Source organism: Choloepus didactylus, chromosome 1 (genome assembly GCF_015220235.1).
Source record: "Choloepus didactylus isolate mChoDid1 chromosome 1, mChoDid1.pri, whole genome shotgun sequence".
Taxonomy (NCBI): domain Eukaryota; kingdom Metazoa; phylum Chordata; class Mammalia; order Pilosa; family Megalonychidae; genus Choloepus; species Choloepus didactylus.
The window spans coordinates 59,052,991-59,066,449 of NC_051307.1; positions in this window are offsets into that span (position 1 = coordinate 59,052,991).

Sequence of the window (13,459 nt, forward strand, 5' to 3'; positions counted from 1 at the left end):
TACCCCTCAATTTGGACTTGGCTGATGTTTTCTCATAATTAGACTGCTGCTATGAATTTTGGGGAAGATTATTACAAAGACAATGTGCCCTTTACATTGTACATATTAGGAATACATGATATCAACACAATTTATTATCAGTGATGCTAATCCTGAATACTCAGTTTTGGTGGTCTCTGGGCACTTTTATCCACTGTAAATTTAACCATTATTCCATTTTGAACTCCATTCATTAGAAATAATCCATTAATACCAAGCCACACTCAGGGGAAGTGAATTAATACTGACCTCCTAGAGGAACGAATACCAAAGCTTTGGGGAAATACATTAAAACCACTCTGGTAGTTAATAAATATTTGAGGGAAAAACTTTGTGATTCTGAAAATATCATGTTTCTACTTCAAATTTTACCCACCAGTGGTTCTTGCCTACAGCAATTATTACTGTATTAAATCTGCAATTATTACTTCAGTAATGTATTCTTGGTTTTCTATTTCTATGATTTTTTCATAGAAATATATTCATGAACTAGAAAGAAATAAAACCCTTGGCTAATAATTTTTCCCTTGATTTTATTGAAAATATTGATCCTGTTATTTATTTTATTTTAAATTAAATGTATTAAAATTTTCCATAATTTACAGACTATGCCCACCAAGTGAAAAATTCCCCTTTCCTCCTCCAACAGAATTTTCTATTCCACTATATTTTATTTTACAACAGAACTATAACAAGTAAAGAGATTTAATCAATAACCAAAAACCTCCCAACAAAGGAAAGCACAGGAATGGATGGCTTCCCTGCAGAATTCACATATTTAAAGAAGAATAAACAATAACCCTTCAAAAAATATCAAAAATATTCAAGAAGAGGTAACAACCCCCAATTCATTCTCTTAGGTCAACATTATGCTCTCATAATGATGTTTAGTAAAGGACCTCCTGTTAACCAGAACAATGACAAAAGTATCTAATACCTATACCTGCTAAGACCTCTGAGGAGGACATGTTAAAGAAATGCAAGATATCTTCATGGCATGCATGGGCTTTCCTAAGTGTAGGTCTTTTCAGATGCCAAAGAACTCCAGCTTCAAGCTAAAATGGGGACCCTGCCACCATAGCCCTCTGGATGCTCACTCTGACCTTCCTGTTGTTGGAAGGGGCATCCTGGAATGAGGAGTGGACATTTATGTACAGCACCAGCTGGGACATGCCTACCCAATGATTCCCATAACAACCCAGATGGTTAAGACTGTTGTTGACAGGAAGGAGCCAAATTGGGTGTCAGCAACCAGAGGTCACAGTACACAGGGTTCTCTTCCATTCACTCCACCACATTGGGAAATTTTTCTCCCTCATGCCACTGAGACACTGGGGACCATTTTCCCCTGAAGAGCATGAGTAAACACCACACTCTGAGCAGGAGCCCACCACTGCAAAACAACACCTTAGATTTTCATTGTTTCACACTCTCCCTCTAGAGCCTCCTCATCTTCTGACTCTCACTCCCCACAATTATTGTATTACCTTGCTCAAAGTTATGGGAATGTCACAGCATCTTCAGGAGGCTGTATATGGTTTGGAGCTCTTGGCATGCTATTAGGGAGATTCCACCCCATTACCCAAATACTGGCTTATCAGGCCAGGCTACCCTACCTGAGCCAACCAATTCCCATATCTTCATGCTGCCTCTAAATCTAGTGAAAGCACCCTCATTCATGCCCCACCCAATCAGAAAACATTTTCCATCAGGGGGCCTTCCCAGCCTCTTTAATGTCAGCTGAGCAACTTGGGCATCATGCATAACTTAATTACAGGTTACCTTTAACCAAATTACAGAAACTTAACAAACTAAACCTAAACAACTTCCAAAACCCCAACCTCTCCCCTCTTAGTGATCTATACAGCAGCAATCACTGCAGAGTCAATGGCCACAGCAGGGCACATGTTTCCTTTTCTAAGTCCATAGAATTAGTAGCTCCCTATTCTGTTCCCCTACAAATTGTCAAGCTCTAGGGCCTTATTCCAACCCATGGGACAAATGCCCATATTTTACCCTGTCGGTCTATTGGAACTTAAGTAAGAAACAAGCCTTCATGGTCCTGTGAGTCACTGGTGATCAAGATATAGTTTTGCTATTAAGTTCCACTGCACATGAGGAAACTACCTTCCAGCAATAAGGAAACACTGAAGAGTCAATCCTGGGTAAATGGTTCTATATGGATGTAACTAGAGGCCCTGTTTTTATTAAAAAGCTACCCATTGTGGTAGCCCTACTTGTTCTGACACCTCCCATTATAGGAAATTATGGCTTGTGCAGAAACTAAACCTGGAACAAAGTTGAGTTACTGACTCTTCTAGTGGGATGTGTGAAATAGAAACCTGTATAATTGACCCTCCCAGTAAGAAATAGTCAACATGCCTCAGCAATACCTGGAACAAGAGACTATGGTTCTCCCACTGATTATTCAAGATCTATTAGAGAAAAGGGTAACAATACCTTCCATTTCTCCCCTCAACAGCCCTGTAGGGGCCATTTTAAAAGCTCCCACTAATGAATGGCAATTAGTGATTTTAGAAATATAAATGCACAGGTTTACCCAATCAAAGGACAAATTCAAAATATTTTAGTTTTGTTCAGGACTTTCAAAGGGCTGCCAGCAATTATGGCACCATTCTTTATTTGGCTAAAATTTTCTACTCAGTCCCAATCTGTAAGTATTCTCAGTTGCAATTTCCCTTGATCTTTCATGGCTCTTGATACATGTTTACAGTTTCCAATGGACTATTTATACAGCATTGCTAAAGTGCATAATCTATACAGAAAGGACTTAGATTTCCCCATGGGCCTTCCATTACTGGTACTAGACTGCTGACATACTATTAACAGAGCACTACAGGAGCATCTAGGTACACTCACAGAACACTAACATGACTGAAGCTAGGCAAATGCGCCCTTGGCAAGATCCAAGAGCCTGGTATTCTGTCATGCTTCTGGGAATCATTGTTCCTTGAAGGGATGACAGACTCACTTGTCTGTCAAACTTCAACTTGTACAAATAAATCCACCACAAGCACTGTGTCACACACACCATCTTGGTATTTTCATGTTCTGGTGTCAGCACATCCCTATTTTTTATGCAATTTTATTGAGATATAATCACATAAAATGCAATCATTCAATGTGTACAATCAGTTGTTCACCATATCATCATATAGTTGTTCTTTCATCACCACTATCAAATTTTGAAAATTTTTATGACCCCTCAAAATAAAATGAAAATTGAAATAAAAAAGAGTATCAAATCATCCCATTCCCTTCCTCCCCACATTGTTCATTTCCTTTTTTTATACAGTTTAATTGAGATATATTCACACACCCTTCAGACAACCACAGTGTACAATTATTCACAGCACCATCACAGAGTTGTGCATTCATCACCAGAATCAATTTTTGAACCTTTTCCTTACTCCAAATTAAAAATAGAAGCAAAAAAGAACTCCTAAATCTTTCCATCCCCTCCATCCCACTCTATTCTTCATCTAATTTTTGACTCCATTTTTCCACTCATATATCCATATACTGGATAAATGGAGGGCAAGCCACATGGTTTTCACAGTCACACAGTCACACTATGCAATCTATATAGTTTACAATTGTCTCATGTGTCAAACAGATCCCTATGGTTCCAGAGACCAACCTAGCTACACACAAGGAGCTCAGCACCTCAGGATTTGGAGATAACCATTACAACTCAGGAATAGACGTCACTGCTTTAAGAGCTCACAGTTCAGAGACTATTACAATAATTATAAACTGTGCTCTAAAATTCAGTTCTAAGAGTTTACACATTATAAATGGACTAACATTATAGTTAGTCCATATTAGTGAGGCATTATAATGTTTGTCCTCTCATTTCTGGTGTGCTTGACTCAAAATGTTGTACTGAAGATCCATTCACCTAGTTGCTTGTCTCACAGCTTCACTTCTTCTTGTAGCTCCTCAATTTTCTATTGTATGCATACACCACAGTTCACCTTTCTGTTCATCAGTAAATGTACTCTTAGGCCACCTGTGTCTACTGTAAATATTGAATACTGCCACCATATATACTGATTGTTCTAGTTTGCTAATGCCGCTGGAATGCAAAACACCAGAAATGGACTGGCTTTTATAAAGTGGGTTTATTTGGTTACATAGTTACAGTCTTAAGGCCATAAAGTGTCCAAGGTAACATGTCAGCAATACGGTACCTTCACTGGAGGATGGTCAATGGTGTCTGGAAAACCTTCGTTAGCCGGGAAGTCACGTGGCTGGTTTCTGCTCCAAAGTTCTGGTTTCAAAATGGCTTTCTCCCAGGACATTCCTCTCTAGGCTGCAGTTCCTCAAAAATGTCACTCATAGTTGCACTTGGGATATTTGTCCTCTCTCAGCTTCTCTGGAGCAAGAGTCTGCTTCCAATGGCCATCTTCAAAATGTCTCTCATCTGCAGCTCCTGTGCTTTCTTCAATGTGTCCCTCTAGCTGTAGCTCCTTTTCAAAGTGTTACTCTCAGCTGCACTGAGTTGCCTCTGCCCATCAGCTCATTTATATGGTTCCACTGATCAAGGCGCACCCTAAGTGGGTGGGGCCGCACCTCCATGGAAATTATCTCATCAGAGTTATCACCTACAGTTGGGTGGGGTGCATCTCCAAAGAAAAACTCAAAGAAATCTAATCAAAACTGGTAATGTCTGCCCACAAATGATTACATCAAAGATAATGGCGTTTGGGGGACACAATACATTCAAACTGACACACTGATGCATAAATGTCCATTTGTGTCCCTGCTCTCCAAACTTCCAAGTATATACCCCAAACTGAGGTTGCAGGACCTTGAAACCCCCACATGCCTAGCTCTTGTGGGACCACCCTACTGTCCTCCAGATAGGCTACACCATTCTACTTCCCCACCAACAGTGAATACATACATCTCTCTATCCACATTATCTCCAACACTTGTGTCCTGCTGTTTATTTTCCCCCTGCAATTTTATAGGGATGTATTCAAATACTGCATAATCATCCACAGTGTACAATTATTTACAGTATCATCATATGGTTGTGCATTCATCTCCACAATTAGCACTTACACATGTTCATTACTCAAAAAAATAAAGAATTGAAACAAAAGAATAATAAAGAGGATAAAAGGAAAATTAAGAATAAAATAAAATACAGCAATAAGTTCAGTCAACAATACCACCACCAATAATCCCATACCCCTCCCTTACAACCCTCCTTCCCAGACATTCAGCATTGGTACATTACCCCTGTCACATTTAATGGGAGCATAGTACAACGTTATTGTTAACCCCAGACTCCAGTAGCATTGGTTATATTCTTTCCCCCAATACCCACCCCTTTTTAACATACTGCAAGGTTTCCATTCATCTGTCCCCCCCCATTTGAAAACATTTTTACATTTGTGTGTTTACCCACCATCACTGACCACTCTAGGTTTTGATGAGCTACACAGTACCCATTTCTATTGTCTGTCCTTCCCTCTGGTATCATGCATGCCCACAGCCCTCCTCCGTCAAACCCTTTCACAGATATCCTTGGTCAGTGAACCTACAATACTACCAACAAACAACACTGCACTTTGCATTTCTGGATCTACACAATCAATCCTGTTGAACATTGTATAATCCTTCACCATGAACTGCCTGATCTCTAGCAAATATCTATCTCCTGATAACCTGTGTTCTCAGTTTTAACTCTCAAAGTTTGTTCATTAATATTAGTTCATATTATTGATGCCATACAGTATTTGTTCTTTTGTTTCTGGCTAACATTGCTCAACATAATGTCCTCCAGGTTCATCCATGTTATTATATTTTCCATGAGTTTGTTCTGTCTTACAGCTGTGTAATATTCCATTGTGTGTATCTACCACAGTTTGTTTATCCAATTCTCCATTGAGCTGTTTCCATGTCTTGGCAATTGTGAATAATACTGCTTTAAACATTGGTTTACAAATGTCCATTTGCGTCTTAAATTTCAGTACTTCTGGGCATATACCTAGTAATGGAACTGCTGAATCATATGGCAATTCTATACTTAGCTTCCTGAGGAACCATCATACTGTCTTTCAGTGTGGCTTCACCATTCTACATTCCCACCAACAGTGAATAAGTGTGCCTCTTTCTCCACATCCTCTCCAGCACCTGTAATTTTCTGTTTTTTGGTTAACAGCCATTCTGATATGTTTGGGATGATATCTCATTGTGGTTTTGATCTGCATTTCCCCAATAGCCAGTGAAATTGGACATCTTTTTTGTATGTTTTTGAGCCATTTGTATTTCCTCTTCAGAAAAGTGTCTATCCATGTATTTTGCCATTTTTTAATTAGGTTGTTTGTCTTCCTCTTGTTGAACTGTAGGATTTCCTTATATATACTGGATATTAAGCCCTTATCTAATAAGTGGTTTCCAAATATTGTCTCCCATTGTGTAGGCTGCCTTTTCATTTTTCTGACAAAGTCCTTTAATTTACCAAAGTGTTTAATTTAATAGATCCCATTTATCTATTTCTTCTTTGCTTGTGCTTTGGAAATGCCTCCAATTTTTCCATGTATGAATATGAAAGAGAATATATTTAAAGAAGAGCTACCTATATTTCATCACTAGATCCTTAAGATTTTTCCCTACATTTTCTTCTAAAAGTCTCATGATCTTAGCACTGATGTTTAGATCCTTATTCCATTTTGAGTTAATTTTTGTAAAAGGTGCCAGAGAGGAGTTCTCTTTCATTCTTTGGATATGGATATCCAGTTCTGCAGACACCATTTATTGAAGAGGCTGCTCTCTCCCAGTAGTTTTGGCTTGACTGCCTTATCAAAAACCAAATATCCATAGATGAGAGGGTCTATTTCTGAACACTCATTTTGATTCCATTGGCCAGTATATCTATCTTTATGCAAGCATCATGCTGTTTTGAAGACTGTTGCTTTGTAGTGAGAGACCTCCCAATTCCTTCCTCTTTCTCAAGATATATTTGGCTATTTCAAGCACCTTGCCCTTCAAAATAAATTTGGTTATTGGTTTTCCTATTTCTGCAAAGCAAGTTGATGGGATTTTAATTGATATTGCATTGTATGTATAAATAAGTTTAGGTGGAGTTTGCATCTTGACGATGTTTAGTCTGCCTATCCATTAGCATGGTATGTTCTTCCATTTTTTTTTTTTTTTTAAGGTCCTCTTCAGTTTTTTTTTTTAGCAGTTTCTTATAGTTGTCTCCATACAGGTCTTTTGTGCCTTAGTTAAGTTTATTCCTAAATACTTGACTGTTTTTGTTGCTATTGTGAATGGAATTTTTTTTTGTTGATTTCCTCCTCCTGTTGCTCATTACTTGTGTATAGGAAAACTACTGATTTTTGCATGTTGGTCTTGGAGCCTGCCACCTTGCTCTATTCACTGATTAGCTCTGGTAGCTTTGCTGTAGATTTTTCTGAATTTTCTACATAGAGGACCATGTTGTCTGCAGTGAAAGTATTACTTCTTCTTCTCCAATTTTGATGTCTTTTATTTCTTTTTCTTGCCTAATTGCTCTAGCTAGAACTTCTAGCAAAATGCTGAATAACAATGGTGATAGTGGACATTCCTGTCTTGTTCATGATCTTAGAGGGAAGATTTCAGGCTTTCCACAATGAGCATGATGTTAGCTGTGGGTTTTTCAATATTGTCTTTGTCATATTGAGAAAGTTTCCTTCTATTCCTATGCTTTGAAGTGTTTTCATCAAGGAGGGATGTTGAATGTTGTCAAATGCCTTTTCTGCATCAATTGAGATGATCATGTGGTTTTTCAATTTTGATTTATTGATGTGGTGTATTACATTAATTGATTTTCTTATGTTGAACCAGCCTTGCATACCCGGAATAAATCCCACTGGCTTGTGGTGTATAATTATTTTAATGTGATGCTGGATTTGATTTGCAAGTATTTTGTTGAGGATTTATGCATCTATATTCATTAAAGAGATTAGTCTATAATTCTCTTTTTTTTTTGTAGTATCTTTGTCTGATTTTGGTATTAGGCTGATGTTGGCTCCAAAGAATGAGTTATGTAGTTTTCCCTTCTCTTCAATTTTTTTGAAGAGTATGAGCAGGATTGGTACTAATTCTTTCTTGAATGTTTGGTCAAATTCACATGTGAAGCCATCTGGTTCTGGGCTTTTCTTCTTTGGGAGTTTTTGATGTCTGATTCAATCTCTTTACTTGTTATTGTTTTGTTGAGTTCGTCTATTTTTTCTTGAGTTAATGTTTGTTGTTCATGCTTTTCTAAGAAGTTGTCCATTTCATCCAGGTTGTCTAATTCCTTAGCATATAGTTCTCATAGTATCTTCTCATTATCTCCTTTATTTCTGCAGGGTCAACAGTTATGTCCCCTTTTCTATTTCTGGTTGTGTTTATTTGCATATTTTCTTTTTTCTCAAAGAACTAACTTCTGATTTTGTTGATTTTCTCTACTGTTTTCCCATTCTCAATTTCATTATTTTCTGCTCTAACTTTTGTTATTTCTTTCCTTCTGTTTGCTTTGGGGTTAGTTTGCTGCTCTTTCTCTAGTTTCTCCAGATGAGTAGTTAATTCCTTAATGTTTTCTCTTTTTTTCTCTCTTTATATAGGCATTTAGGGCAATAAATTGCCATCTCAGCACTGCCTATGCTGCATCCCCAAAATTTTGATTTGTTGTGTTTTCCTTTTAATTTGCCTTGAGGTATTTAGTGATTTCTCTTGTAATTTCTTCCTTTACCCACTGGTTGTCTAAGAGTGTGCTATTTAGCCTCCATATATTTGTGAATTTTCCAACCTTCTGCCTGTTATTGATTTCCAACTGCATTTCATTATGGTCTGGAAGGTGTTTTTTATAATATCAGTTCTTTTAAATATGCTTTGTGATCCAATATGTGATCTATCCTAGACAGTGATTCATGAGCAGTTGAGAAAAATGTGTACCTGTTATTGTTGGATATATTGTTCTACAAATGTCTAAGTGTAGATCATTTATTGTGCAGTTCAACCTCTCTGTTTCCTTACTGATCCTCTGTCTATCCATTGGTGAGAGTGGTGTATTGAAGTCTCCAATTATTATTGTAGAAGCATCTACTTCTCCCTTGAGTATTGACAGAGTTTGCTGCATGTATTTCTGGGCACTCTGACTTGGTGCATGAATAATTATGACTGCTATGTTTTCTTGATGAATTGCCCCTTTTATTAATATATAGTGTCCTTCTTTGTCTCTGTTAATTGCTTTACATTTGAAGTCTTATTTGTCTGATATTAATGTAATTACTCTCACTTTTTTTCTGGTTGTTGTTTGTGTGATGTATCTTTTTCCACCCTTTCACTTTCAGCCTATTTTTGTCTGTGTATCTGAAGTGAGTTTCTTCTAGACAACATATAGATATGTCTTGTTTTTCAATCCACTCTGCCAGTTTATGTCTTTTTATTGGGGAATTTGATCCATTGTGATGTAATGTTATTACTGTAAGCACAGAATCACAGGACACCTCATAGGGCATCTGAGGGAACACATCTGGAATGTGATGCTCAAACAACAGGGCAGGGAGACAAAGAGTATGTGGACCTGCACTTATACTATTTTTATCTTTATATGTGTGGAGCTTTAGCAGTTGGTCAGTCAGGTATATCATTAGGGAATGTTAATTTGAATTTGTCACACCTGCAAAACAAGCTGGGATTCTGGGCCAAAGGGGAAGTAGAATTTTGGGGTGAATTACCTGACGGGGCACCTTGGAGATTCAGTATCAGGAAAGGACACTAGTAGTCCATGGGTGCATGCAAGAGAGGCCAGAGATGGGTGAAGAATCATTGACCCTGTGTCGGCTTAGTTTTCTCTTATCACATTTCAATAGCTGCAACACAGTTTTTCCTATATCCCTCCCTTCTATGTTGTTCTTGTCACAAATTACATATTTATATATTGTACTGCATATAACAAAATTTTATGATTTTCTTTTACACTTGAATTTTAAGCCATAGAAGTATAAATGTTGCTATGTCTTCAAAATGCAATAAAACTGGTGATGAAGTTTGAATTATGTGTACCACAAAAGGCAGGTCAGTTCTAACACCTGCTCTTCTGTTGTGAACCCATTGGTAAAATGGACCTTTGATGAAGTTATTAGTTAAGATGTGCTAAAACTGAATGAGAGTTATCCTTATTTAATATGGCTGAAGTCCTGATAAACAAAGAAAATTGGTCATGAAACAGAAGCCAAGCCAGGGGAGCACTCAAAAGCTGGAAGCCAAGAGAACCTAGAAGAGAAAGATGAAGCCATTTACATGTGCATTGCAACATGATAGAAAAGCCAAGGACAGCCAGAAGATAGTAACCCCAAGTGAAGAAAGCCTTCTAACCTCTAGAACCATGGTTTAGTAAATTCCTATATTTAAGCAAATGTATCATTTTGTATTTGTTTTAGCATTTGGGAAACTAAAATAGTTTTTAATACTGGAAAGTGGTGTGCCACTAGCAGAAATACCTATGAATTAGCAAACAACTTTGGAATTTGTTAAATGGTAGAGGCTGGAAGAATTGTGAGGGTTCAAAAATGAGTGAGATGATGACAGTATAACTATAGCTTTTATCATGTGACCATGTGACTGTGAAAACCTTGTAACTGATGCTCCCCAAATCCAGTGTATTGGCAGATGAGTAATAAAATAAAGACAAAAATATATAAATAATAGGGAGCGTACAGGGGATAAGGAATATTTTGGATGTTCTTTTTTATATTTTTAATTTTTATTATTTTTGTGGTGGGGAATGATGAGGGTGTTTGGAAATTGATTTTGTTGATGAATTCAAAGCTATGTGATTATGCCATGAGCCATTGGTTGTATGCTTTGGATGGATTGTTTTACATGTCCATGTATATCGCTGCAATTGCACTAATTTTTTTTTTTAAAATGAGTGAGAGCTGTAGAAAAATTGTTTATCATCTTAGAGAATACATAGTTCATCATGAAGAGAAAGTATTTAGAAACATGGACATTAAAGGTATTTCTACAAATGTATTTTTGGAAACTGGAGGAGAGACAGTCCTTATTATAAAGAGGCAGAGAACTTGTGAGATTGAGTTTTGATTTGGCAGAAAGGCAGAATTTGGTAGTGAAGAATTTGAATATTGAGCTGAGATTTCCATGTTAAGTGTGAAAGGTAGAGCCTGGTTCTCCTTGCACTTATGGTGAAATGAGAGAGTGAACAGAGATAAACTGAGGATTGAACTGTTAAACCCAAAGAAACTAGCAATTGATGATTTGGAAAATTCTCAGCCAATCCAGACAGTGAGCTCTCAGACTAGGATAAGTAACAGCTTTATCAGAGAGCTTCCTGAGCTTGTGGGAAGGGAACCATCAGAGAACAGGGCTCAATGTCAGGGTTTTATTATACAGTCCTTTGCTAAAAAAAAAGGTATTTCTGAACTTGGAAACAGTTAGCCATTGAAATGGAATGCAAGTTTGGAAATTTGGTTTCCCTAGAAGGATTTTTGCAAAGTTGTATATTCTGATGGCTTGAACACACTTGGACTACATGGAAAACTGAGAAAAATTTTTTAAAATTTGCATGAACAGAAGGAATGCCTGAAATGTACAGAAAAGAGATAACATGAGGGAGGAATAACTTCAAGGGCAGAACCATGTATGTAAAGGTCTGGATGAAAGACATCTCAGGCCAAGACAGCAGGCCACCCATGTGTGTGGAAAGGGCAAGTCTGCCTTGCATTTGGAGGGGGTGTGCTGGTTTGAAGCTATTATGGACTCATGAGGAGGCCATGTTTGCTTAATCCATTCCTGTGGGTGCAGATGTATTGTGGGTGGGTCCTTTGGATTAGTCTGTTTCAATTGAAATATAACCCTCTCAATTAAAGGTGGATCTTAATCCTTTATTGGAGTCCTTTATGAAGATAAAAGCTAGAAAAAGCCCAGAGAACTCAGAGAGAAACACCCAGAATGAGCTGATAGAGAAAAGCCCCAGAGATTACCCACAGAACCTAAGAGTGGAGGCCACTGGAACCAGGAAGTGAAATCTAGGAAACCAGGCGTGAAGGACCACCAACACTCACTATGTTCCTTGATACCTGATGGATGAACCCTGGATTCCATGGCCTTTCTTCAGAGAAAGTATCAGCCTATTGATGCCTTAATTGGGACATTTTCATGGACTAAGAACTGTAAACTTGTATACTAATAAATTCCCATTTTAAAAGCCAACACATTTCTGGTATGTTGCATTCTGGCACATTTAGCAAACCAAAACAAGGTTCATGTTATTCGACCCAGCACTTGGAAGGGGTTGGCCTTGCACTCCATTATTCAGGAAGAGTGCTACCACTCCAAAGCTTGGATATATTGGGGCTTGTGTCATAGCCACTGTGGAGAGTATGGCTACCATCCCAATATTCAGTGATATGGAGCATGTGCTCCAGCATTTCGATAATTGGAGACAGTGTTCTGGTAGAGCATGGCTGATGTGCAAACAATTAGAAGGGGTAGAACCTCTGTTTCAGCAAGATCAGAGGAAAAAACTTTGATCCATAGATGGCAAGACCTTGATATCTACTGGTGGTGTTTGTCCTACTGGATTATGGCCTTCTTTGGAAACTGTAACCACCTGTTTCCTCTCCCATTTCTCCCTTCTAGAATTAGAATGTTTTTTTCCTATTCCTGTACCACCCTTGTATATTGAAAGCAGATAAGCTGTTCTCTAGATTCCTCTGGAAAGGAACTTACCTCATGATGGACCACAACCACAACTGATTTTTGTTGAGACTCTGTACTTAGCAGTGTTCTAAAATGACTTAAGGATTTTGGGATGTTGTGATGGCATGAAAGTATTTTGCATGTAGGAAGAATACATGTTTTGATGGCCCTTGAATGGACTGTTGGGGATTGAATCGGGTTTCCCACAAAAGTTGTGTTCACATTCAAGTCCCTGATTCTGTGGGTGTGTCCTCTTTTGTAAGTCCTTTGAAGAATTTATTAATTAAGGTGTGTATAAACTAAATGAGGTTTGGACTTATCCTAACATGGATGGCTGAAGTCCTTATAAATAAAGAAAATTGGATATGGAAAGAGAAGCCATGGGATGCAGACACAAACTGGAAGTGAACAGAACCTGGAAAATAAAGGAAAATATGCTGTCATATGCATTGCATATGATGGAAAACCAAGGAACCCCAAAGATATATAACCAGCCAGAAAACACCAACACGAGGGTGAAGCAAGCCATGAATTTCTGAAACCATAAGCCAATAATGTCTATTAAGCCAATCCATTGTATGGTATTTGTTTTAGCAGTTTGGAAAATAAACAACTGGCATTTGTATTTACCTATGTGTTTAACCACCCCATAGATCTTTATTTCTTCACACAGCTTCAAGGAAGTCTCTAGTGT